The 27,722-nt window shown below is 39.5% G+C and overlaps 1 long non-coding RNA gene across 1 annotated transcript in view; it reads right to left on the reverse strand.

The window, feature by feature from the left end:
- The window catches only part of LOC112584643, a 489,459-nt gene that overhangs the window by 391,946 nt on the left and 69,791 nt on the right, over positions 1-27,722 (reverse strand). The window lies entirely within an intron of this gene.

Consider the following 27,722-nt stretch of genomic DNA (forward strand, 5'->3'; position numbering starts at 1 on the left):
GCAGCCAAAGATGGAGAACCTCTATACAGTCAGCAAAAAACAAGACCGGGAGCAGACTGTGGCTCAGATCATGAACTCTTTATTGCCAAATTCAGGCTTAAATTGAAAAAAGTGGAGAAAATCACTAGACCATTAGGTATGACCTAAATCAAATGCCTTATGACTATACAGTGGAAGGGAGAAGTAAATTTAAGGGCCTAGATCTGATAGACAGAGTGCCTGATGAATTATGGATGGAGGTTCATGACATTGTACAGGAGACAGGAATTAAGACCATCCCCAAGAAAAAGAAATGCAAAAAAACCAAAATGACTGTCTGAGGAGGCCTTACAAATAGCTGTGAAAAGAAGGGAAGTGAAAAGTAATGGAGAAAAGGAAAGATATACCCATTTGAATGCAGAGTTCCAAAGAATAGCAAGAAGAGATAAGAAAGCCTTCCTCAGCGATCAATGCAAAGAAATAGAGGAAAACAACAGAATGGGAAAGACGAGGGATCTCTTCAAGAAAATTAGAGATACCAAAGGAATGTTTCATGCAAAGATGGGGCTCAATAATGGACAGAAATGGAATGTACCTAACAGAAGCAGAGGCTATTAAGCAGAGGTGGAGAGAATACACAAAGAACTGTACAGAAAAGATCTTCACAAACAAGATAATCACGATGGTGTGATCATTTACCTAGAGCCAGACATCCTGGAATGTGAAGTCAAGGGGGCCTTAGAAAGCATCACTACAAACAAAGCTAGTGGAGGTGATGGAATTCCAGTTGAGCTATTTCAAATACTGGAAGATGATGCTGTGAAAGTGCTGCACTCAATATGCCAGCAAATTTGGAGAACTCTGCAGTGGCCACAGGACTGGAAAAGGTCAGTTTTCATTCCAATCCAAAAGAAAGGCAATGCCAAAGAATGTTCAAACTACTGCACAATTGCACTCATCTCACACGCTAGTAAAGTAATGCTCAAAATTCTCCAAGCCAGGCTTCAGCAATACATGAACCGTGAACTTCCAGATGTTTATGCTGGTTTTAGAAAAGGCAGAGAAGGGGAGAGGAGCCAAGATGGCGGAGGAGTAGGACGGGGAGAATTCATCAAAAAAGCATTTAAACGTCGAGTAAATTCCACAAAACAACTTCTGAATGCCGGCAGAGGACATCAGGCACCCAGAAAAGCAACCCAACTCATCGAAAGGAGGTAGGAAAAAAATATAAAAGACAAAAAAAGAGACAAAAGAGGGAGGGACAGAGTTCCATCCCGGGAAGGGAGTCTTAAAAAGAGAGAAGTTTCCAAACACCAGGAAACCTTCTCACTGCCGAATCTGTGCCAAGCTTTGGAAGCACAGAGGGCAACATAAAAGGGAGAAAAAAAAAAAAAAAAAAAAAAAAAACAATTAAAAATCGCAGATTGTGAGCCCTATGGTAACTCCCCCAGCGGAGAAGCAGCGCAGACGCCTGCACACGCCATTAGCAAGCAGGGGCTGGGCAGGGAAGCGCGGCGCGGGCTGTGTCCCTTAGAGTAAGAATCGGCCCGAATGTCCTGAGCGCTATCTGAGTGAAATAATTTGGGCTAGCAAACCAGACTGTGGGATATCTACCACACGAAAAGCCAGCCCTAACCTAAGACACCGCCAGGCCCGCGCACAGAACAAAGGACTGAACAGAGATAGCCGGCTGCAGACCTTCCCCCTCCGGTGACAGGCAGCCAGAGCCAGAAGGGGGCAATCGCAGCCCAAAAGAGACACTATCTATAAAACTGTAAGCAGGCTTCTTTGCTAACTAAAACTTCTTGGGGGTCTGGACGGTCAACATCTGCCTGAGAAGGTGCGCCGGTTTTACACCCAGATAACCGAGTGGCGGGGAGGCGATAGGTCGCATCATTGGCGCCTGCCAAACACATCACCTGAGCTGCTCGGATCTGGGAAGAGCACAAAACGCAGGCCCAACTGAGTCTGCGCCTCTGAGGACTACCCGGGTGCCTGAACCTGAGCGGCTTGGACCTGGGAGCTCAGCCCAGGGCTGGCCTGTGATTGTTCCCGGCAGAACAACCTGGAGCCCGAGCAGTGTGGGCAGGGAGGCTACACGCGCTGTGAGCGGGGGCAGACCCAGCCTGGCTGAGGCACTGCGAGCACACGCCAGTGTTATCTGTTTGCAGCATCCCTCCCTCCCTCCCCACAGAGCGGCTGAACAAGTGAGCCTAAATAAAATTAAAAAAATAGTATCCTCCACCGTCCCCTTTGTGTCAAGGTGGGAACCATACACTGAAGAGACCAGCAAACAGAAGAAGCTATAACAGAGGGAAACGCTTTGGAAGCTACAGGCCATAGATTAAAACCCTGTTGTTACTACGGACTACATAGGAAGGGGCCTATAGATCTTGAGAAATATAAAGTCGGACCAAGGAACTAGCCAAAAATGAACTGAACCCACAATACTCACAACAAAACCAGAGAAAGACCTATATATATTTTTACTATTTTTACGATCAATCTTTCTTTCTTTTTTTTTTAATTAAAAAAAAAATTTAAGTCCTCTATTGTCCTTTAATTTTCACTTTTATAACTATTACTTTGTAAAAAAAAAAAAAAAGACCCTATTTTTTTTTCTTCTTCAGCAAACTTCATATATATATTTTATAATTTTTTGACCGTGTTTTTTTGTTTGTTTGTTTGTTTTTCTTTTTCTTCTTTTCTTTAACATTGTATTTTTGAAATTCCAAACTCTACTCTAGATATTTAATTTTAGCCTTTTGGTATATGTTATCAATTTTGTACCTATAGTTTTTTTCATAATTTCTGTGACTTTTTTTTTTCCTCTGTTTCTTTCTCTTCTTCTTTTGTATAACATCGTATATCTGCAATTCCAAACTCTACTCAAGATTTTTAATATATGCTTTTTGGTATTTGATATCAATTTTGTACCTGTATTTTCTTTATAATTTTTGCGACATTGTTTTTGTTGGTTTGTCTGTTTTCTCTCTTTATTTTTCTTCTTTTTTTTAACATTGTATTTTGAAATTCCAAACTCTACTCTAGATTTTTAACTTTTGCTTTTTGGTATTAGTTATCAATTTTGTACCTGTAGTTTCTTTATAATTTTCGCGACCTTGTTTGTTTTTCTTTGTTCATTTTTTCTCTCTTTCTTTTCCTTCTTCTTTTCTTTAACATCATATTTTTGAAATTCCAAACTCTACTCTAGATTTTTAATTTTAGCCTTTTGGTATATGTTATCAATTTTGTACATATAGTTTTTTTTTATAATTTCTGTGACTTTTTTTTTCTTTTTTTTCCCCTCTGTTTCTTTCTCTTCTTCTTTTATATAACATCGTATATCTGCAATTCCAAACTCTACTCAAGATTTTTAATTTATGCTTTTTGGTATTTGATATCAATTTTGTACCTGTATTTTCTTTATAATTTTTGTGACATTGTTTTTGTTGGTTTGTTTGTTTTCTCTCTTTATTTTTCTTCTTCTTCTTCTTTTTTTTTAACTTTGTATTTTTGAAATTCCAAACTCTACTCTAGATTTTTAATTTTTGCTTTTTGGTATTAGTTATCAATTTTGTACCTGTAGTTTCTTTATAATTTTCGCAACCTTGTTTGTTTTTCTTTGTTCGTTTTTTCTCTCTTTCTTTTCCTTCTTCTTTTCATTAACATCGCATTTTTGAAATTCCAGACTCTACTCTAGATTTTTAATTTTTGCTTTTATGTATTTGTTACCAATTTTGTACCTTTAAAAAACCCAATCCTCAGGACCCATTTTTCACTAGGGAATGAGATTACTGGCTTGACTGCTCTCTCTCCCTTTGGACTCTCTGTTTTCTCCACCAGGTCGCCTGTATCTCCTCCCTAACCCCTCTCTACTCCACCCAACTCTGTGAATTTCTGTGTGTTCCAGATGGTGGAGAACACTTAGGGAACTGATTACTGGCTGGATCTGTCTCCCTCCTTTTCATTTCCCCCTTTTATCCTTCTGGCCACCTCTGTCTCCTGCCTCCTTCTTCTCTTCTCTGTATAACTCCGTGAACATCTCTGAGCGGTCCAGTTGTGGAGTGCACATAAGGAAGTGACTACTGGCTAGCCCACTCTCTCCACTATTGATTCCACCTCATCTCATTTGGGTCACCTCTAACTCCCTCCTCCCACTTCTCTTCTCCATGTAACGCTGTGAACCTCTCTGAGTGACCCTCACAGTAGAGAAACTTTTCATCTTTAACGTAGATGTTTTATCAATGGTGCTGTATAGAAGGAGAAGTTTTGAAACTACTGTAAAAATAAGACCGTTAACTAGAAGTAGGAGGCTTAAGTCCAAACCCTGACTCCAGGGAACTCCTGACTCCAAGGAATATTAATTGACAGGAGCTCATCAAACGCCTCCATACCGACACTGAAACCAAGCACCACACAAGGGCCAACAAGTTCCAGGGCAAGACATACCAAGGAAATTCTCCAGCAACAAAGGAACACAGCCCTGAGCTTCAAGATACAGGCTGCCCAAAGTCACCCCAAAACCATAGACATCTCATAACTCATTACTGGACATTTCATTACACTCCAGAGAGAAGAAATACAGCTCCATCCACCAGAACATCGACACAAGCTTCCCTAACCAGGAAACCTTGACAAGCCACCTGTACAAACCCACACACAGTGAGGAAACGCCACAATAAAGAGAACTCCACAAACTGCCAGAATACAGAAAGGACACCCCAAACTCAGCAATTTAAACAAGATGAAGAGACAGAGGGATAGCCAGCAGATAAAGGAACAGGATAAATGCCCACCAAACCAAACAAAAGAGGAAGAGATAGGGAATCTACCTGATAAACAATTCTGAATAATGATAGTGAAATTGATCCAAAATCTTGAAATTAAAATGGAATCACAGATAAATAGCCTGGAGGCAAGGATTGAGAAGATGCAAGAAAGGTTTAACAAGGACTTAGAAGAAATAAAAAAGAGTCAATATATAATGAATAATGCAATAAGTGAAATTAAAAACACTCTGGAGGGAACAATTAGTAGAATAACAGAGGCAGAAGATAGGATTAGCGAATTAGAAGATAGAATGGTAGAAATAAATGAATCAGAGAGGATAAAAGAAAAACGAATTAAAAGAAATGAGGACAATCTCAGAGACCTCCAGGACAATATTAAACGCTACAACATTCGAATCATAGGGGTCCCAGAAGAAGAAGACAAAAGAAAGACCATGAGAAAATACTTGAGGAGATAATAGTTGAAAACTTCCCTAAAATGGGGAAGGAAATAATCACCCAAGTCCAAGAAACCCAGAGGTCCCAAACAGGATAAACCCAAGGCGAAACACCCCAAGACACATATTAATCAAATTAACAAAGATCAAACACAAAGAACAAATATTAAAAGCAGCAAGGGAAAAACAACAAATAACACACAAGGGAATACCCATAAGGATAACAGCTGACCTTTCAATAGAAACTCTTCAAGCCAGGAGGGAATGGCAAGACATACTTAAAAAGATGAAAGAAAATAACCTACAGCCCAGATTACTGTACCCAGCCAGGATCTCATTCAAGTATGAAGGAGAAATCAAAAGCTTTTCAGACAAGCAAAAGCTGAGAGGATTCTACACCACCAAACCAGCTCTCCAACAAATACTAAAGGATATTCTCTAGACAGGAAACACAAAAACAGTGTATAAATTCGAACCCAAAACAACAAAGTAAATGGCAACGGGATCATACTTATCAGTAATTACCTTAAACGTAAATGGGTTGAATGCCCCAACCAAAAGCCAAAGACTGGCTGAATGGATACAAAAACAAGACCCCTACATATGTTGTCTACAAGAGACCCACCTCAAAACAGGGGACACATACAGACTGAAAGTGAAGGGCTGGAAAAAGATTTTCCATGCAAATAGGGACCAAAAGAAAGCAGGAGTAGCAATACTCATATCAGATAAAATAGACTTTAAAACAAAGACTGTGAAAAGAGACAAAGATGGTCACTACATAATGATCAAAGGATCAATCCAAGAAGAAGATATAACAATTATAAATATACATGCACCCAACACGGGAGCACCGCAGTATGTAAGACAAATGCTAACAAGTATGAAAGGAGAAATTAACAATAACACAATAATAGTGGGAGACTTTAATACCCCACTCACACCTATGGATAGATCAACTAAACAGAAAATTAACAAGGAAACACAAACTTTAAACGATACAATAGACCAGTTAGACCTAATTGATATCTATAGGACATTTCATCCCAAAACAATGAATTTCACCTTTTTCTCAAGCGCACATGGAACCTTCTCCAGGATAGATCACATCCTGGGCCATAAAGCTAGCCTTGGTAAATTCAAAAAAATAGAAATCATTCCAAGCATCTTTTCTGACCACAATGCAGTAAGATTAGATCTCAATTACAGGAGAAAAACTATTAAAAATTCCAACATATGGAGGCTGAACAACACACTGCTGAATAACCAACAAATCACAGAAGAAATCAAAAAAGAAATCAAAATTTGCATAGAAACGAATGAAAATGAAAACACAACAACCCAAAACCTGTGGGACATGGTAAAAGCAGTCCTAAGGGGAAAGTTCATAGCAATACAGGCACACCTCAAGAAACAAGAAAAAAGTCAAATAAATAACCTAACTCTACACCTAAAGCAACTAGAAAAGGAAGAAATGAAGAACCCCAGGGTTAGTAGAAGGAAAGAAATCTTAAAACTTAGAGCAGAAATAAATGCAAAAGAAACAAAAGAGACCATAGCAAAAATCAACAAAACCAAAAGCTGGTTCTTTGAAAGGATAAATAAAATTGACAAACCATTAGCCAGACTCATCAAGAAACAAAGGGAGAAAAATCAAATCAATAAAATTAGAAATGAAAATGGAGAGATCACAACAGACAACACAGAAATACAAAGGATCATAAGAGACTACTATCAACAATTATATGCCAATAAAATGGACAACGTGGAAGAAATGGACAAATTCTTAGAAAAGTACAACTTTCCAAAACTGAACCAGGAAGAAATAGAAAATCTTAACAGACCCATCACAAGCACGGAAATTGAAACTGTAATCAAAAATCTTCCAGCAAACAAAAGCCCAGGTCCAGACGGCTTCACAGCTGAATGCTACCAAAAATTTAGACAACAGCTAACACCTATCCTGCTCAAACTCTTCCAGAAAATTGCAGAGGATGGTAAACTTCCAAACTCATTCTATGAGGCCACCATCACCCTAATACCAAAACCTGACAAAGATCCCACAAAAAAAGAAAACTACAGGCCAATATCACTGATGAACATAGATGCAAAAATCCTTAACAAAATTCTAGCAATCAGAATCCAACAACACATTAAAAAGATCATACACCATGACAAAGTGGGCTTTATCCCAGGGATGCAAGGATTCTTCAATATCCACAAATCAATCAATGTAATACACAACATTAACAAATTGAAAAATAAAAACCATATGATTATCTTAATAGATGCAGAGAAAGCCTTTGACAAACTTCAACATCCATTTATGATAAAAACTCTCCAGAACGCAGGAATAGAAGGAACATACCTCAACATAATAAAAGCTATAGATGACAAACCCACAGCAAACATTATCTTCAATGGTGAAAAATTGAAAGCATTTCCTCTAAAGTCAGGAACAAGACAAGGGTGCCCACTTTCACCATTACTATTCAACATAGTTTTGGAAGTTTTGGCCACAGCAATCAGAGCAGAAAAAGAAATAAAAGGAATCCAAATTGGAAAAGAAGAAGTAAAACTCTCACTATTTGCAGATGACATGATCCTCTACATAGAAAACCCTAAAGACTCCACCAGAAAATTACTAGAACTAATCAATGGCTATAGTAAAGTTGCAGGATATAAAATCAACACACAGAAATCCCTTGCATTCCTATACACTACTAATGAGAAAACAGAAAGAGAAATTAAGGAAACAATTCCATTCACCATTGCAACGGAAAGAATAAAATACTTAGGAATATATCTACCTAAAGAAACTAAAGACCTATATATAGAAAACTATAAAACACTGGTGAAAGAAATCAAAGAGGACACTAACAGATGGAGAAATATACCATGTTCATGGATTGGAAGAATCAATATAGTGAAAATGAGTATACTACCCAAAGCAATCTATAGATTCAATGCAATCCCTATCAAGCTACCAACAGCATTCTTCACAGAGCTAGAACAAATAATTTCACAATTTGTATGGAAATACAAAAAACCTCGAACAGCCAAAGTGATCTTGAGAAAGAAGAATGGAACTGGAGGAATCAACCTACCTGACTTCAGGCTCTACTACAAAGCCACAGTTATCAAGACAGTATGGTACTGGCACAAAGACAGAAATATAGATCAATGGAACAAAACAGAAACCCCAGAGATAAATCCATGCACATATGGACACCTTATCTTTGACAAAGGAGGCAAGAATATGCAATGGATTAAAGACAATCTCTTTAACAAGTGGTGCTGGGAAAACTGGTCAACCACTTGTAAAAGAATGAAACTAGAACACTTTCTAACACCATACACAAAAATAAACTCAAAATGGATTAAAGATCTCAATGTAAGACCAGAAACTATAAAACTCCTAGAGGAGAACATAGGCAAAACACTCTCTGACATACATCACAGCAGGATCCTCTATGACCCACCCCCCAGAATATTGGAAAGAAAAGCAAAAATAAACAAATGGGACCTAATTAACCTTAAAAGCTTTTGCACATCAAAGGAAACTATTAGCAAGGTGAAAAGACAGCCTTCAGAATGGGAGAAGATAATAGCAAATGAAGCAACTGACAAACAACTAATCTCGAGAATATACAAGCAACTCCTACAGCTCAACTCCAGAAAAAGAAATGACCCAATCAAAAAATGGGCCAAAGAACTAAATAGACACTTCTCCAAAGAAGACATACAGATGGCTAACAAACACATGAAAAGATGCTCAACATCACTCATTATCAGAGAAATGCAAATCAAAACCACTATGAGGTACCATTTCACACCAGTCAGAATGGCTGTGATCCAAAAGTCTACAAGTAATAAATGCTGGAGAGGGTGTGGAGAAAAGGGAACCCTCTTACACTGTTGGTGGGAATGCAAACTAGTACAGCCACTATGGAGAACACTGTGGAGATTCCTTAAAAAACTGGAAATAGAACTGCCTTATGATCCAGCAATCCCACTGCTGGGCATACACACTGAGGAAACCAGAAGGGAAAGAGACACATGTACCCCAATGTTCATCGCAGCACTGTTTATAATAGCCAGGACATGGAAGCAACCTAGATGTCCATCAGCAGATGAATGGATAAGAAAGCTGAGGTACATATACACAATGGAGTATTATTCAGCCATTAAAAAGAATACATTTGAATCAGTTCTAATGAGGTGGATGAAACTGGAGCCTATTATACAGAGTGAAGTAAGCCAGAAAGAAAAACACCAATACAGTATACTAATGCATATATATGGAATTTAGAAAGATGGTAACAATAACCCTGTGTACGAGACAGCAAAAGAGACACTGATGTATAGAACAGTCTTATGGACTCTGTGAGAGAGGGAGAGGGTGGGAAGATTTGGGAGAATGGCATTGAAACATGTAAAATATCATGTATGAAATGAGTTGCCAGTCCAGGTTCGATGCACGATACTGGATGCTTGGGGCTGGTGCACTGGGACGACCCAGAGGGATGGAATGGGGAGGGAGGAGGGAGGAGGGTTCAGGATGGGGCACACATGTATACCTGTGGCGGATTCATTTTGATATTTGGCAAAACTAATACAATTATGTAAAGTTTAAAAATAAAATAAAATTTAAAAAAATAAAAGAAAAAAAGGAAAAAAAAAAAAAAAAGGCAGAGGAACCAGAGATCAAATTGCCAACATCTGCTGGATCATTGAAAAAGAGACTGCCATAAAAACATCTATTTCTGCTTTATTGACTATGCTAAAGCCTTTGAGTGTGTGGATAACAATAAACTGTGGAAAATTCTTCAAGAGATGGGAATGCCAGGCCACCTGACCTGCCTCTTGAGAAACCTGTTTGCAGGTCAGGAAGCAACAGTTAGAACTGGACATGGAACAACAGACTGGTTCCAAATAGGAAAAGGAGTACATCAAGGCTGTATATTGTCACCTTGTTTATTTAACTTATTTGCAGAGTACATCATGAGAAACACTGGGCTGGAGGAAGCACAGCTGGAATCAAGATTGCTGGGAGAGATATCAATTACCTCAGATATGCAGATGATACCACCCTTATGGCAGAAAGTGAAGAAGTAAAGAACCTCTTGACGGAGGTGAAAGAGGAGAGTGAAAAAGTTGGCTTAAAGCTCAACATTCAGAAAACGAAGATCATGGCATCCGGTTCCATCACTTTATGGCAAATAGATGGGGAAACATTGGAAACAGTGGCTGACTTTATTTTTCTGGGCTCCAAAATCACTGCAGATGGTGATTGCAGCCATGAAATTAAAAGATGCTTATTCGTTGGAAGGAAAATTATGACCAACCTAGACAGCATATTAAAAAGCAGAGACATTACTTTGCCAACAAAGGTCCATCTAGTCAAGGCTATGGTTTTTCTAGTGGTCATGTATGGATATGAGAGTTGGACTGGGAAGAAAGCTGAGAGCCAAAGAATTGATGCTTTTGAACTGTGGTGTTGGAGAAGACTCTTGAGAGTCCCTTGGACTGCTAGGAGATCCAACCGGTCCATACTAAAGGAGATCAGTCCTGGGTGTTCATTGGAAGAACTGATGTTGAAGCTGAAACTCCAATACTTTGGCCACCTTATGTGAAGAGCTGACTCATTTGAAAAGACCCTGATGCTGGGAAAGATTGAGGGTGGGAAGAGAAGAGGATGAGAGAGGATGAGATGGCTGGATGGCATCACCAACTCGATGGACGTGAGTTTGAGTGAACTCCGGGAGTTGGTGATGGACAGGGAGGCCTGACATGCTGCAATTGATGGGGTTGCAAAGAGTCAGACACAACTGAGTGACTGAACTGAACTGAATGGAGAAACAGACATAGAAAACAGATTTATGGACATGAGAGGAGGAGGAGAGGATGAGATGTATGGAGAGGGTAACACGGAAACTTGTATTACTATATGTAAAATAGATAGCCAGTGGGAATTTGCTGTAGGTCTCAGGGAACTCAAACAGGGGCTCTGTACCAACCTAGAGGGGTGGGATGGGGAGGGACAATGGAGAGAGGTTCAAGAGGGAGTGAATGAAATATGTATACCTGTGGCTGATTCATGTTGAGGTTTGACACAAAACAACAAAATTCTGTAAAGCATTTATCCTTCAATTAAAAAATAAATTTAAAAAAGAAAGAAAATTACCTAGTTCTCTGAGCCTCAGTGCCCTTGTCCAAAAAAACCAGATGAATAAAAACAACTTACAGTGTTTAAAATGAGACCTAAGAGAGCTAATGTGCACAAAACACTTAATAATGAATATTGCACAGAATAAGCACTTAATAACTGGTGGCTTCCATTATTTTTGGTATGATTGTTTTCATTTATCTGGAGGAAAATAAGCATCAATCATTTTATTTTGTGTACACCAATTATGACCACTGGGATACACCCTAACCCCTAGCTTTTTCATTGACTATACCATTTCCCTTTTCTAGGCTGCATTTCAGGTTTTGCCAAAAAAGACAGGATGAAAAGTTATATGAAAAGAGATCAAAGGAGAAAACTCATAATATCAATAACAATCATTAACAATAATAATCACAAGATAATAGAAGCTGTCCTCAGAAGAACTTCATAGCTATTGCACAATTTAATCTCTGCAATACTCTCCAAGGCAGTTACCATTCTACCAAAAGCTATTCCACTCGCTCAAAGTTACACAGAAATGAAATAGAAGAGAGAAAACTAAAACTTAGGTTTCTTTGACACCAAAATCCTTGTTCTTACTCCATAGACAATAGTTTGAAAAGACAGATAGAAGGTATGGAGCCATTTTTACTCCCTCAATACTGAAAGAACCCTACTAAAGGAAAAACACACTCCAGCCTTTGTATTCCCTAATGCCCATTCCAACCATCGGCTTTGATTCAATTGCACCATCAGTTCAGTCAGAACAGTAGTCAAGTCCAAAACTAGTCTCTACCAATTTACTTTTTATTTACTTTAGCAGATTTGTAGCAGACAAAGTTTGAGTGAAAGTTGTAGAAAGCATGGCGAACACAATTATGCTTTTGCATTTGGAATCTTTTCATTGTGCTGGAAACAGCCTTATCTTAGTCATAAATACACATGTACACAAAATAAAATAAAATAAAATGATAAATAACAAGTCAATCCATCTCCCTGAATCAGTTTCCTCGTAAGCTTAATGATGGTTTGGTAGGATGGTCTCAAGAGCTGGAGTTCATAGATATAAGAGAAAAAGGAAAAGAACATTTTCGAGTTTTTTTGAAGGTGACCCTCCTGATTAGGTGATAAAAAGCTAAAATACTAAAAGGGAGTATGTTTCTCATGCTTTTGGTGAGGCAAAAGAGAACATTTTGAAGAGCAATTATATACTTCATGATACACTTCATTTAAAGGAATCAAATGTGTATTGTTTTTGTTTTTGCATCTTGTCTCCAATAAACACCTGTAGCTGAGGCTTAAAATTTCTTCAGCTTCCCTGGAACCTGTGGTACTGAATGTGATGACCCAAGTGGAACAATAAATAAGACAATAATAGGAGCTGTCAAACTCCCTTTTTAATTTTATTTCAAGTCAAGAGTTCTCCACTGGTTGACTTGCCATTATAGGAATGAAAAATAGAACATCTATTTATACACTCATTAAGAAGCTTTTCTGCCCTCTACTTACATACCACAAATGACAACAATGAGATTTCCCACAGAACAAAAGAAAATCCTCTCAGACCCCAGCAGTGTCTTCAAAGAATAAACACAGGAGAAGACAGTTCTCTGCAGCAGCATCCCTTCCCAGGTCTGCAGTGTGATATATGGCAGGTCACCCTCTTCCTTGCATTTTAGTGTTCCCAGATGCCACTAAGGTGTTAATAATGCTTATCACTGATCCCCTCAGGCAAGGTTAGGAGGCTAATGAGAAAAGACTATAAATCAGTGAGTTACCAAATAAGGTGCTCTGGAGATACACAGCCTCCTAATACTTTCAGAAATAATATTACACAGAACCTAGCATGCACCCCTGGCCCAGCCCTGCCCTGTACAACATTCATGCCCCCTCCCAGTCATGCTGACCATGTCCACGCACACAATTCTCTTCATCCCCTCACACAGAGAATCCTCTGCCCTCCATCCAGAACAATTGGAGCAGGAAGAGGAATAGTTTGATCATCTCTGTACTCTACTTTTTATAAAGTTGTAAATTCCTGACCATAAAATCAGACCACATAGTATGAAAACCAGGCCACATGGGCTCCTTCTGGCTAGCCGCTTGAAAGCAGTTCAATTAAACGGACATTTCTAGCTCTTTGCCTGTGTGCCGGCACCCCACAGTAGACACACTCTGAATAGGTGAAGTCCATAGAGGGGAGGGCAGGGGACTGAAGGAATAAAGAACACTCTGCTTACAAAGAGTATCTGGTGTATCAGTTAGGGACTGTCAGATAAAGAGAACCAATAGAAAGTATGTGTATCTGTGTGTGGAGAGAGAGATTTACTTTGAAGAACCGGTTTACACAACTCATGAAGGCCACAAGTCTAAAATCTACAAGGTGAGCCAGCAGGCAGGAGACTGGGAGAGGAGCCAGTGCTGAAGGCTGTCCACTGGCTGAATTCCTTCTTGCTCAGGAGCTCATTCTTCTGTTGACCGTCCACTAAACAGATGAGACCCACCTACATTATGGGGGCTTTCCTGGGGGCTCGGTGGTAAAGGATGAGCCTGCTGATACAGGAGATGTGGGCTTGATCCCTGGGGTGGGAAGATGCCCTGGAGAAGGAAATGGTGACCCTCTCCAGTATTCTTGCCCAGAAAATCCCATGGACGGAGGAGCCTGGCGGGCTACAGTCCATGGAGTTGAGTTGCAAAAGAGTCAGACACAATTCGGAGAAGGCAATGGCACCCCACTCCAGTACTCTTGCCTGGAAGATCCCATGGACAGAGGAGCCTGGAAGACTGCAGTCCATGGGGTCGCTAAGAGTCAGACACAACTGAGCGACTTCACTTTCACTTTTCACTTTCATGCATTGGAGGAGGAAATGGCAACCCACTCCAGTGTTCTTGCCTGGAGAATCCAGGGATGGGGGAGCCTGGTGGGCTGCCGCCTATGGGGTCACACAGAGTCGGACATGACTGAGGCGACTAAGCAGCAGCAGCAAGCAGCAGCAGACACAATTAAGCGACTAAACAGCAACCCACATCGTGGACGGCAATCTGTGCTATTCAAAGTCCATAAATTTAAATGTGAATCTCACCCACAAAAACACACCTTTCCAGAAACATCCAGAGTCATGTTTGACCAACTATCCAGGCACTGTGACCCAGCCAAATCAACACATAAAATAAACTATAACACCTTGTAATTATGTATCTACACCTCCATTTCATCTGTTAGACTGAGGAAGCAAAGGGTACGAGAGTGTCTTTACTGTCTTTATTTAAAGCCTAGCCTAGTACTTGGTGTGCAATAAATGTTCATTAAATTGAAAACTGTTGGGTCTTGAGTCAGTACTCTTTAGGCTTTCCTGCTGTTGTTCAGTCATCGAGTCATGTCCAGCTCTTTGCAACCTGGACTGCAGCAGGCCAGGCTCCTCTGTCCTCCACTATCTCCCACTGTTTGCTCAAATTCATGTCCATTGAGTTGTAATACTATCCAACCAGCTCATCCTCTGCTGCCCTCTGCTCTTTAGGCTCCTACACAGTATAACCTTTAGATTCCTCCTTGTGAAGTTACTTAGTGAAAGTTTCTCTCTTCTGGACTGCACTGTCTCTCCCAAATTCATATGTTGAAACTCTAACTTCCCAGTGTGGTGATAGTTCGAGATGCGGCCTTTAAAGAGGTCATAATAGTTAGATGAGTCCATGAGGGTAGGACCCTGCTATGATATGACGGTGTCCTCACAAGAAGATGAAGAGAAACTGAGAACACAAATACACAGGAAAAAGGCCACTTGAGGACAGACTGAGAAGGGTCCTGTCTGCAAGCCAAGGAGAAAGGCCTCAGGAGAAACCAATCCTGTGAGTAATGTGATCTTGGACTTTCAGTCTCCAGAACTGTAAGAAAAAAATCTCTGTTGTTTAAGTCACCCAGCCTGTGGTATTTTTTTTTTTTTTTTTGGCAGTCCTGGCAGACTAATATACCCTCCAACACACTGTTCCCCAATTCATTAACAAACAAACCAGTCCAGTCCTGGCTCTGGATCAGAATAGGGGCCTACAAAAGTCGCAATGAAGGAAAAACAGTTGGTTTGAACTGATTGGAGCCAGTAGGATATGTGAACAGGACAGAAATTGTAATAAGGTTCCTTTAAGGAAACAAAATAAAAATCTAAAAGAGGTAGATATATACACATTGGCTTCCTCTCCAAACCTGCAGAATAATACGAGGTACATTTTCATTTTCCCAGAATAATAAATGGCATAGTCTCCTTTCTGGAATTTTTTTTTAATAACTCAGAAGTTTTAGGAGTATTAGTCATTCATTCCTCAGTCTGAATTTATAGTAATCTGCATTCTTAAATCACTGAAATCTGAAGAAAAGAGGGAGCAAAACATAATTCTGAATTCAAAGATCTTTATTAGCATGACACAGAGAATTATTTAATGTGGCCTTAAGTCAGAAACTGGGCTTCCCTAGTGGCTCAGATGGTAAAGAACCTGCCCACAATGCAGGAGACCCAGGTTCAATCCCCAGGCCAAGAAGATCCCCTGGAGAAGGGAATGGCAAACCACTTCAATATTCTTGCCTGGAGAATTCCATGGAAAGGGGAGACTGGCAGGCTATATAGTCCATGGGGTTGCAAAGAGTCTGAACAACTGAACCACTAATACCTTCACTAAGTCAGAAACTAGGGACTTCTTCCAAAATTTATCTAGGGTTGGCCTTATTATCCCCTGAATCTCAGTGACAGGCCAGAGTTAAAGAACTTCAAAAAATAAAATACAAAATTTCATGACCATTAAGTTTCTGCCTTTCAAAATAAAATCAAGAAGAACTTTAATGCCACTGAATCTCCTTTAAGAATTGTTTTTTCTCATTATTCCTCTAAAATTTATCAAGCTTTCTTATCTGTGCTAGTTCCTTTGCTGTCCACAGTATTTTCTTCAAAAAGGTCTTGGCTCCCCTGCCTACATTCGCCATCTAAACCCTCATTATCCTTGAAGATACGAATGAACCCCCAGAACCACTGTGAAGCCTTCCTTGGCCAGTTCAACAGAAAATTCCCTTGCATCCTTCACCTCTTTTTGCTCTTTTTAGTCTTTTGACACTTGAAATATATACAAAACATCAACTGCCTTCTCAGACATTCATCTTAATCCACCAATTAGATAAGTTTTTCACATGAGGAAACATTGTGTACATTTAACTGCAGGCCACACGAAACACTAAGGCTCAAACACATAATGTCTTCAAAATCTCTGCACTGACTTATAAGTAGGTAAGTGATGAAATAGCAGTTCTATCCTTGCTCCTAACAGTCTGCTTGCTCTTTAAGCCTAAATTTCATGCTTGTAATGATGTTTGGTATGTGAATATATGCCACGTGGAATGTCTGATGTGTAAGAAAATAAGGCACCAAAGAATTCTAGCATGTTACGGAACTTCATTTTACTTGGCATTTGACTTAATACAGATTTCTGCCTCCAACAGAGATCTGTATTCAAGGTTAGTTTTTTCTGGGACAATCCAATCATTTATTCATAAAATATTATATTCCAATGTGTACCATTATCTCTGAGATATTCTGGAGATATAATAGTTCATATGCTAGAGGAGGAGAAGAGAGCAGGACAAATCATTTGTCTTCATGAAACTCCTAGTCCAGGGAGGAGACAGTCAGTTTGAAAAACTATACAAATGAAGACAATGGGAATGAGACGACAACCTAGTGCCTCTCCCTCAATCCACCTTTCCATTCATGTAATATTGCTATAACTGAAGTTCTCCAAAGGGAGTTATACCAATCTGTAAGAGCAGAGAGCAGTGGAATTTGGTGAATGTGGCAGGCAGCATCTAAAATGGCCCAAAGTGACCCTAACTTCTCACACACGTAACTCTGGTGTGTGAGCTGAATCTAGCGACTTGCCTTTAATAAAGAACACAGAAAAACTGGGTTTTAAAGATGATGATTTTTCCCTTGCTTGCACTCTTTCAGTGGCTTTTTTAGCCTTCTCAATTTGATGATGCAAGCTACTGTGCTGTGAGTAGCCAGTGGCAAGGTGAGGAACTGAAATATCGCAAGGAATGGAGGTAGCCTCTAAGCAACAGCCTCTGGGAAACTCAGTCCTGCCAGAAACTACACGAGTGAGCTTAGAACCTTCCCCAGCCCCTGAGATGTCTATACCCCTGGCTGACACCTACATTAGAGCCTGGGGCTTCCTCTGCCCTGGAAGACTCAGCTACGTTGCACCCAGACTCTTAACCCCCCCGGGAACTTTGAAATAATATATATTTGTTGCTTTAGCTAAGTTTTTGGATACCATGTAACACATAATAGGTAACTAATAAAGTCAACCATATTGGGGAATATATCTCTGGGGATTCCCTTGATGTACTTTACAATAGGCATAAAGATGGAGAAGAGAATTTAGGCAGAAGAGAATATTCACAAAACATAGTGTGCTGTGCTAAATATGTGGGGTTAAGAATTTAGGATTCTATATTTGCTTTGTAAATAAAACAAATTTATAGTAACCAAGGGGGAAAGGCAGCAGGGAGGATTAAATTGGGATATTGGGATTAATATATACACACTACTGTATATAAAATAGATAACTAATAAGGACCTACTGTATAACACAGGGAACTCTACTCAATATCCTGCAATGGCCTATATGGGAAAGGAATCTAAAAAAGAATGGATGTAAGTGTATATGTAACTGATTCACTTGGCTGCGCACCAGAAACTAACAGTGTAAATCAGCTATATTCCAATAAAAATTAATTTAAAAAAAAAAGAATTCAGGATTCTAGCTCAAATTTATACCCTGAATACGTACATGACCCTAACTGCACAAAAACTAATGTCCATAACATTTCCTAACCTAAATTTGCTCTTTTGTAAATTTAAGAGAAGAATTAGTTTAGAGCTAAGTTTCCTCCCTGAGCTAAAAATCCCTTCCTATATGAAAACTTTGAAATTATTTCAGTGTAATTATCCTTTGAAATGGTCCTTTGTCACAGGTCCCGGGCCAACGTTCTAACTCTGTATACTCCAGCAGAACTGCTTTTGTGTGTCTCCGTGTCTTCTCATCCCTTTTTGCTTGGTTTTTATATTCACATGAGATTTTAAACCAACAAATTGTGACAAAGAATCAGCATGATTCACCACAATGCCTTTCAAAAATAGTAAAAAAGAAAAGAAAAGAAAAAAGCCACAAAAGTATGCTAAATTTTAGGAAGGTAGTTTCTATATTCAAAGCATTCATTTTGTTTAAAAAAGCAAAGATTCAGCTCTCCAGTTTTATTGCCTCTTAATAGAACAGATAATAGAAACAAAGTGGAGGAAATGGCATTATCTATTAATGACAGATGTTTCAACACATTTTAACAACCTTGGTTGGTATTTCTTTTTGTGTTCTTTTAAATAAAAACACAGTTCAATTACTATACTGAAATACCTTATACCAATGGTTTTAAAAGGAAAATGTTACCTTCTGTGGCTAAACACAATAATTTAGTCTGACCCAAAACTGGCTTGAGAGAATATATCGAATCCTTCAGTACATGGTTCCTTCCTTTCTATGTGAATGACTCATAATTGCATTTCTGGGTTTCTTCCTAAGTAACCTCAGTTGTAATATATTTACACAGCAAATGGTGTAGCTCTATAGCCCTGGTGTCTGTACACTACCAGGAAATTCTTTTGGAATTCGTTCATCTTTTTAGCTGAGTGCAATGGGATAAAACAAAAACGGGTGTTACTGGAACTTCACTGGCAGTTCAGTGGTTAAGACCCAGGCTTCCACTGTAGAAGGAACAGTGTCGATTCCTAGTCCAGGAATTAAGACTTTACAGGAGCCTGGCACAACCAAAAAACACACAAAAAAATCAGTGCTACCAGCTTCACCATAAGGATATTGATGTACTGAAATGCCTCCAAAACTGGATATGATCTTAGTTCTAGTCAGAAATATTCATTCTGAACCACCTTCCTTCCTCCTGCACATACATACCCTTCTCTTATCAGATTCTCAAAGTTTTTGTTGAATTTGTAAAATAGTTTGGTATCAAATATTGTTTTACAATGTTTATTGAGTTGAATAGAGAGATAAAATCCAGAATGCACTTTAGTTCCCAATTCAGTTCAGTTCAGTCGCTCAGTCATGTCTGACTCTTTGTGACCCCATGAATTGCAGCACGCCAGGTCTCCCTGTCCATCACCAACTCCGAGAGTTCACCCAAACTCATGTCCATCAAGTTGGTGATGCCATCCAGCCATCTCATCCTCTGTCGTCCCCTTCTCCTCCTGCCCCCAATCCCTCCCAGCATCACAGTCTTTTCCAATGAGTCAACTCTTCACATGAGGTGGCCAAAGTATTGGAGTTTCAGCTTTAGCATCAGTCCTTCCAAAGAACACCCAGGACTGATCTCCTTTAGAATGGACTGGTTGGATCTCCTTGCAGTCCAAGGGACTCTCAAGAGTCTTCTCCAACACCACAGTTCAAAAGCATCAATTCTTTGGCGCTCAGCTTTCTTCACAGTCCAACTCTCACATCCATACATGACCACTGGAAAAACTATAGCCTTGACTAGATGGACCTTTGTTGGCAAAGTAATGTCTCTGCTTTTTAAAATGCTATCTAAAAGGAGTACGTCAAGGCTGTATATTGTCACCCTGCTTATTTAACTTATATGCAGAGTACATCATGAGAAACACTGGGCTGGAAGAAGCACAAGCTGGAATCAAGATTGCAGGGAGAAATTTCTATAACCTCAGATATGCAGATGACACCACCCTTACGACAGAAAGTGAAGAGGAACTAAAAAGCCTCTTGATGAAAGTGAAAAAGTTGGCTTAAAGTTCCCAGTTAGTCCCCCTATCAAATCCTCATTAAATTTATGGGATATTAGTCAAATAATAAATATTTGGAATATTTTGTCATGATTCCATTATACCTTTTTCATCATGTGTTTTACAAATGTGTCATAGAGGAAGAGAGGACCAGATTCCAGAAGTCTGAAAGATAGCCCACATGTAAACTACCTTAATTTGTATAATAAGCAACAAATCATGTATCAATTTAATAATGGGTCACATGGTAGAAAATATAATGACAATTTGCAAGGGAAGAGATCTTTGAAAAACTTTATCAGCTTTATTTCTTCTTATGAGAACAAGAATTTAAATGGTTTTATTATACAATATGCTAAAAGTTATTCTTATCTCAGCTCTGTTACAGAAACCTAGGAGCACAAACACCCTATTAAATGGACTCAGCATGGAACACTTATAGCAAACCCAGTCTGAAGATCATCACTCCCCAAGTTAAGGGAAAATGGAATGAAAGTGTCACATCATAACAAGAGAAAACACCAGACACTAGTAACAGATGACACCATTCATTTGTTCATTTATTCACTTATTTGTCAACACTGAATGCCTTTTTTAGTAGTGAGTAGTAAAGCTTGGCACCAGGGTTTTAATAATGAAATAGCCTTGTGTTTGATGATAGTGTCTATGGAGGAATATAGTCAAGTAAACCACATTTGACACGTAAGCAATTACAGAGATACTGAAGATACTGGAGAGTCTGATAATAATTATCGGCTCCCTTCCAAGAAAATGCATATTCTAAATATACAAAAGTTTAGTGTTCAATTGCAGATGTTTCCAGGACCCTCAAATATTCATCCACAGACCACTAAATACTACCAGAGTCAGAACATCTGGTTTACAAAGTCTCACTAATTTGTATCTTGGTGCCCAACTGTAGAATAGCAGCATATAAGAAGTTCTGTGACCACGTGAACATTTTCAGTAGATACAGCTTTCTGTGGATAAAAATATCCTTGCTATGGGCCACATGCCCTTGGTACAAAGTAATTTCTAGAGACTTACCACAGTTGACTTAAACTTCAGTAATGCGTGCCCTGTTGTACTCATATAATCATTTGTTTATAAAGTGCTGTTCCAACAAGCATAAGATTATTAACAAGGCTATTTTTATTTACCATGTTTCCAAACCAGGTCATCTACCAGAAGAATTAATTTATAAGGTAAAAAGTACAGATAGTCCAAAAGAATTGGTTCAGATTAAGTATCTGCTTGTGGTAAAAAGAAATACTTCACTGATATTTCTGGATTCATCCAAAGCTAAATCCAGACCTTTTTTTTTTTTTTTTTTTTTTTTTTGCAGCTTTAATTTCCATGTTTAAACATTTTGAGGTTGCCAATGCATAGGCTGCTAACTAAAATATAACTGAATAACACTAAAATACCTTTTCAATTGTCAATTCAAAACTTCCATGAAAAAAGAGATTTTGCTTTTTTTTCTCCTTTTTGCACAAATCAATAAAAAAAAAATCCAATTGAAATTCACTTAGGTATAGATTTAGATACTCTTGAAAATTAGCTGAGTTTCAATCAAAAATAAAAAGGAATAACTGAAACAAGCAAATGTTTCTTTTGGAAGGAAAGTGATTAACTAAATAAAGTAGATTTATTTTTATAGAATGAGAAACTGAAGCTCAGATTCATAAAAGGGGCACTTGGTTACAGGGAAAATGACATAGTCATATAGACAAAGCTTTCCATCTCCAACAATACCACTCTTTATACTAGCAAATGCTTTTGTTTTCAATTTTATTCAAATTCATTTCTATAGGATAGATTTAATTAAAGGAAAAATAAAGCAAAACACTCATTCATTGAAAACAAAATTCATCCATTTATCATGCTTTTTTTTATCCATTCCATCAGTTAATATACTAAGTATCTATTGAGTAACTTCCACATGTTCTGCCCAAGGCTTAGAAAGGAGACCTGGCTAGAGCAGTCAACTGGGGAACTGGTGCTAAGACAGGAAGTTGGAAATGTAAGCAGGATCCCATCCAGAAGGCCTTGCTGGGACAGAAGAGAGCTCAGGTTTTTTTACAAATGCAAAATTAACTCATTTAAAGGTTTTAGAGAAGGGTGTAATGCAAACCAACATATTTTAAATCAATCTCCTCTTAACTTTTAAACTTCTGCTCTAGTAAAATTACAGTTTCTATCAAAACACACCTTGCATTTTTCTTTCTCGGTAATGCACAACTTCTTTCCATGTGGAAACTTTTATACCAATTAACTATTTAATGATATGAAACTTTGAGGATCTAAAATACATGAATTTTGAAAATCATTTAGGAAAAATGTATTTGGAGGCACACTCAAGTTCAGAAGATTTTAAGTTCAGTCCAGACTCTTAGTTTCCATGACTAGGTCACTGTGAAAATGCTGTGTCCACTTTACTTTGACTCTAAGTGTCTATTGATTTGTGGCTACTACTTCAAACTGGCTACAAAACCATGCTTCTTTTTTTATCTATGTATTGTCTTCCTCACACTTCTCTCAGGGTCACAGTATTGTCTGTCTTTGCCCTTTCACTCCTTCGTATCTCTTATTAGTAAAGTCAGCAAAGTATCATGTAACCAAGTTGTCAAGAAACTTCTTTATACTAAACACCATGAAGGATATTACAAAAGACACACAGAAAAGGAAACTCTTAGGGAAGAAAAAGAAGAAGAATAAAAAAATAACACAATATATTTTAGGCAAAGGCATAAATAAGATTATTTTAAAAAAGTGAAAATAATATTTGTAATGCCAGCAACTTTATAGGCAGATATGCATTTATTGAATACCAAATATGTTGTTCCAGCTATTAGCAGCTAATATCATCGTATGATTACTAGCACTGAAGAACATGCTAAACACTGTGCATATATGGTCTCATGAATTCTTTCTAGCCACTCTATAGTCAAATAGATGGGCACTATTATTATTCCATATTATAAAGTAGGAAACAGAGAATTTGGCTCCAGAGCTTGGACACTTTACCCAGACTCTTCTCAAACTCCTATAAGGATGAGAATCACTTGAAGAACTTGTTAAAAATACAGAGACATGAATACTATCATTTTTAGCAGATTCTGAGATGAGGCCAAATAATGTGAATTTTTATAAACTCATAAACTATCATTAATCACTACCACCACCACCAAACCATCACCCTAACCCAAATGCAATGATTCTGATATTGATGACCCATTAGCTACATTTGAAAAACTTTGTGCTATGATACACTATATCCCCTAGGACTGTATTAAAGTTTATATGCACACACTCACTGGGAAATAATGTTAAAATATTTTGATACAATAGATCTAGGGTGAGCCCTGAGATCCTGTATTCCTGAAAAACTTAGAGGTGATGCCAATGTGGTTAGTCAAGACATACATTTTCAGTAGGCAAGACCAACTACAGTGCCAGAAAGTTTAAGGTTAAAGATATAAGAGATGTTAATTCTCTTTCATAAAGAATTTATACTCTCCATCAACAAAATGAACAGATAACTTATGAAATGGGAGAAAATATCTGCAAATAATATATTTGGTAAGGGTTGCATATCGGTAAAAGCCTGGGCGGCTGCGACGGTGCAAAAGCGCAACTGAGAGGAGCTACCCCACGTCTGAGGTCGGGGCAGCGGCTGAGAGTGCCAGGCTGCGATGGTGCAGGAACAGCCAAGAGGAGCTACCCCACGTCCAAGGTCAGGGGTGGCGGCCAGGAAGAGCTACCCTGCCTCCGAGGTCAGGGGCGGCGGCCGGGAGGAGCTACCCCACGTCCAAGGTCAGGGGCGGCGGCCGGGAGGAGCTACCCCACGTCCAAGGTCAGGGGTAGCGGCCGGGAGGAGCTACCCTGCCTCCGAGGTCAGGGGTGGTACCCGAGAGTGCCAGGCTGCGACAGCACAGGAGCAGCCAAGAGGAGCTACCTCACGCCCAAGGTCGGGGTAGTGGCCGGGAGGAGCAACCCCACATCCAGCGAGCAGAGGCTGTGCCGGCGCAGGAGGGCCTAGAGGAGCTACTACACGTTCAAGGACAGCAGGGGCGGCGGTGAGGAGATACCCCTCGTCCAAGGTAAGGAGCAGCAGCTGCACTTTGCCAGACCAGCCGTGAAGAGATACCCCATGTCCAAGGTAAGAGAAACCCAAGTAAGACAGTAGGTGTTGCAAGAGGGCATCAGAGGGCAGACACACTGAAACCATACTCACAGAGAACTAGTCAATCTAATGACACTAGGTACCACAGCCTTGTCTAACTCAATGGAACTAAGCCATGCCCGTAGGGCAACCCAAGATGGGCAGGTCATGGTGGAGAGGTCTGACAGAACGTGGTCCAGTGGAGAAGGGAATGGCAAACCACTTCAGTATTCTTGCCTTGGGAACCCCATGAAGAGTATGAAAAGGCAAAATAATAGGATACTGAAAGAGGAACTCCCCAGGTCAGTAGGTACCCAATATGCTACTGGAGATCAGTGGAGAAATAACTCCAGAAAGAATGAAGGGATGGAGCCAAAGCAAAAAGAATACCCAGCTGTGGGTGTGACTGGTGATAGAACCAAGGTCCGATGCTATAAAGAGCAATATTGCATAGGAACCTGGAATCTTAGGTCCATGAATCAAGGCAAATTGGAAGTGGTCAAACAGGAGATGGCAAGAGTGAACATCGACATTCTAGGAATCAGCAAAGTGAGACTGACTGGAATGGGTGAATTTAACTCAGATGACCATTATATCTACTACTGTGGGCAAGAATCCCTTAGAAGAAATGGAGAAGCCATCATGGTCAACAAAAGAGTCTGAAATGCAGTACTTGGATGCAATCTCAAAAATGACAGGATGATCTCTGTTCGTTTCCAAGGCAAACCATTCAATATCACAGTAATCCAAGTCTATGCCCCAACCAGTAACGCTGAAGAAGCTGAAGTTGAACGGTTCTATGAAGACCTACAAGACCTTTTAGAACTAACACCCAAAAAAGATGTCCTTTTTATTATAGAGGACTGGAATGCAAAAGTAAGAAGTCAAGAAACACCTAGAGTAAGAGGCAAATTTGGCCTTGGAAGACGGAATGAAGCAGGGCAAAGACTAATAGAGTTTTGCAAAGAAAATGCACTGGTCATAGCAAACACCCTCTTCCAACAGCACAAGAGAAGACTCTACACATGGACATCACCAGATGGTCAATACCAAAATCAGATTGATTATATTCTTTGCAGCCAAAGATGGAGAAGCTCTATACAGTCAGCAAAAACAAGACCAGGAGCTGACTGTAGCTCAGATCATGAGCTCTCTATTGTCAAATTCAGACTTAAATTGAAGAAAGTGGGGAAAACCGCTAGACCATTCAGGTATGACCTAAATCAAATCCCTTATGATTATACAGTGGAAGTGAGAAATAGATTTAAGGGCCTAGATCCTATAGATAGAGTGCCTGATGAACTATGGACAGGGGTTCCTGACATTGTACAGGAGACAGGGATCAAGACCATCCCAATGGAAAAGAAATGCAAAAAAGCAAAATGGCTGTCTGGGGAGGCCTTTCAAATAGCTGTGAAAAGAAGAGAAGTGAAAAGCAAAGGAGCAAAGGAAAGATATAAGCATCTGAATGCAGAGTTCCAAAGAATAGCCAGGAGAGAAAAGAAAGCCTTTCTCAGTGATCAATGCAAAGAAATAGAGGAAAACAACAGAATGGGAATGACTAGAGATCTCTTCAAGAAAATTAGAAATACCAAGGGAATATATCATGCAGAGATGGGCTCGATAAAGGACAGACATGGTATGGACCTAACAGAAGCATAAAATATCAAGAAGAGGTGGCAAAAATACACAGAAGAACTGTAGAGAAAACATCTTCATGACCAAGATAATCTCGATGGTGTGATCACTCACCTAAGCCAGACATCTTAGAACGTGAAGTCAAATGGGCCTTAGAAAGTATCACTATGAACAAAGCTAGAGGAGATGATGGAATTTCAGTTGCACTATTTCAAATCCTGAAAGATGATGTTGTGAAAGTGCAGCACTCAATATGCCAGCAAATTTGGAAAACTCAGCAGTGGCCACGGGACTGGAAAAGGTCAGTTGTCATTCCAATCCCAAAGAAAGCCAATGCCAAGGAATGCTCAAGCTACCGCACAATTGCACTCATCTCACACGCTAGTAAAGGGATGCTCAAAATTCTCCAAGCCAGGCTTCAGCAATATGTGAACTGTGAACTTCCAGATATTAAAGCTGGTTTTAGAAAAGGCAGCGGAAACAGAGATCAAACTGCCAACATCCGCTGGATCATCGAAAAAGCACAAGAGTTCCAGAAAAACAACTATTTCTGCTTTATTGACTATGCCAAAGCCTGTGACTGTGTGGATCACAATAAACTGTGGAAAATTCTGAAAGAGATGGGAATACAGACCACCTGATCTGCCTCTTGAGAAACCTATATGCAGGTCAGGAAGCAAGGGTTAGAACTGGCCATGGAACAACAGACTGGTTCCAAACAGGAAAAGGAGTACGTCAAGGCTGGATATTGTCACTCTGCTGATTTAACTTATATGCAGAGTACATCACGAGAAACGCTGGGCTGGAAGAAGCACAAGCTGGAATCAAGATTGCCAGGAGAAATATCAAGAACCTCAGATATGCAGATGACACCACCCTTATGGCAAAAAGTGAAGAGGAACTAAAAAGCTTCTTGCTGAAAGTGAAAGAGGAGAGCGAAAAAGTTGGCTTAAAGCTAAACATTCAGAAAACGAAGATCATGGCATCTGGTCCCATCACTTCATGGGAAATAGATGTGGAAACAGTGTCAGACTTTATTTTTAGGGGCTCCAAAATCACTGCAGATGGTCACTGCAGCCATGAAATTAAAAAACGCTTACTCCTTGGAAGGAAAGTTATGACCAACCTAGATAGCATATTCAAAAGCAGAGACATTACTTTGCCAACAAAGGTCCATCTAGACAAGGCTATGGTTTTTCCAGTGGTCATGTGTGGATGTGAGAGTTGGACTGTGAAGAAGGCTGAGCGCTGAAGAATTGATGCTTTTGAACTGTGGTGTTGGAGAAGACTCTTGCGAGTCCCTTGGACTGCAAGGAGATCCAACCAGTCCATTCTAAAGGAGATCAGTCATGGGTGTTCTTTGGAAGGAATGATGCTGAAGCTGAAACTCCAGTACTTTGGCCACCTCATGCAAAGAGTTGACTAATTGGAAAAGACTCTGATGCTGGGAGGGATTCAGGGCAGGAGGAGAAGGGGACGACAGGGGATGAGATGGCTGGATGGCATCACCAACTCGATGGACATGAGTTTGAGTGAACTCCGGGAGATGATGATGGACAGGGTGGCCTCACGTGCTGAAATTCATGGGGTCGCAAAGAGCTGGACATGACTGAGTGACTGAACTGAACTGAATACCCCAAATACATAAAGAACTCATATAACTACAGACAGTGTAAAACCATCTGAGTAAAAAAG

This window comes from Bubalus bubalis, chromosome 4 (assembly GCF_019923935.1).
Source record: "Bubalus bubalis isolate 160015118507 breed Murrah chromosome 4, NDDB_SH_1, whole genome shotgun sequence".
NCBI classification, from domain to species: Eukaryota; Metazoa; Chordata; class Mammalia; order Artiodactyla; family Bovidae; genus Bubalus; species Bubalus bubalis.